Source organism: Entelurus aequoreus, linkage group LG12, assembly GCF_033978785.1.
Source record: "Entelurus aequoreus isolate RoL-2023_Sb linkage group LG12, RoL_Eaeq_v1.1, whole genome shotgun sequence".
Classification (NCBI taxonomy): domain Eukaryota; kingdom Metazoa; phylum Chordata; class Actinopteri; order Syngnathiformes; family Syngnathidae; genus Entelurus; species Entelurus aequoreus.
Window position 1 is genome coordinate 66,193,583 of NC_084742.1, and position 1,500 is coordinate 66,195,082.

Sequence of the window (1,500 nt, forward strand, 5' to 3'; positions counted from 1 at the left end):
GATAGTGTACTCCCATTAGCTGTATTGTTAGCCACCTCTTACTTGCCATATTTTACGAGTTAGAATATAGAGTGCTCTAAAAAAACATCCAAAATCCTCCATCATGATATACATGCTAGAAGTATATATGTCATGTAGTATCAAACACATTCATAATAACATGTAATATTTACCTATTTTTGTTGATTTTAGGCATACGTCGGCTATTCACGATGTTCGCTTTCTCTTCGACACCAACAACGCTACCAATCATGGCAGACTTCATGAGAGACAACAAAGACTACTTTGGGACAAATGATGATCCAGAAACGTCTATTTTTGAGCCCGAATATAATGAGGATGACCTACAAGTTTTAGAAGTTGTGTGCTAAACAGATGCAGCTTTAGTCAAACACTAAGCATCATGTAGCAGTATTGCTAAGTGCTAGACAGGATATACAAACATAATAAAACAATCACTTACTGTACAATGTCTGCTCTCACTGGGATAAAGACTGATATCTTCCCATAATAATCCTCACGAAATGTTTGCTGTCAAAGTCGACCAACTTGTGGGTTTATATTAACAACCTTCTACTATCCAGGTGATTTATAATCTACAATTAACTTTCACCAGTTCAACATGTCAATATAGCAACATAAGCTAGTTAGCTCTCTATGATCACAACGCCGCTAAAAGTAGTTCCTCGGCCTTAGCGCTTTTAATAACAGTATGAGGGATGGAAATGGAGTATTGTTGGCGGGTTTTGGATGTTTTTTCAGGCTCAATAGTGCACTCCCATTAGCTGCATTGTTAGCCACCTCTTACTTGCCGTATTTTACGAGTTAGAATATAGAGTGCTGTAAAAAAACATCCAAAACCCTGTATATATGTCATGTAGTATCAAACACATTCATAATAACATGTGATATTTACCTATTTTGTGGATTTTAGGCAACAAATGTGTCTCACCTGTGAATGAGAGGTTTTGGAAAATAAAAAAAAGGTGCAGTTCCCCAATCATTTAGGGCCGCTATGTAATGTAGCATTTGTCTGTTTAATAATCTAGAATTAACTTTCACCAGTTCAACATGTCAATATAGCAACATAAGCTAGTTAGCTCTCTATGATCACAACGCCGCGAAAAGTAGTTCCTCGGCCTTAGCGCTTTTAATAACAGTATGAGGGATGGAAATGGAGTATTGTTGGCGGGTTTTGGATGTTTTTTCAGGCTCGATAGTGCACTCCCATTAGCTGTATTGTTAGCCACCTCTTACTTGCCGTATTTTACGAGTTAGAATATAGAGTGCTCTAAAAAAACATCCAAAACCCTGTATATATGTCATGTAGTATCAAACACATTCATAATAACATGTGATATTTACCTATTTTGTGGATTTTAGGCAACAAATGTGTCTCACCTGTGAATGAGAGGTTTTGGAAAATTTAAAAAAAGGTGCAGTTCCCCAATCATTTAGGGCCGCTATGTGATGTAGCATTTGTCTGATTAATAATCTAGA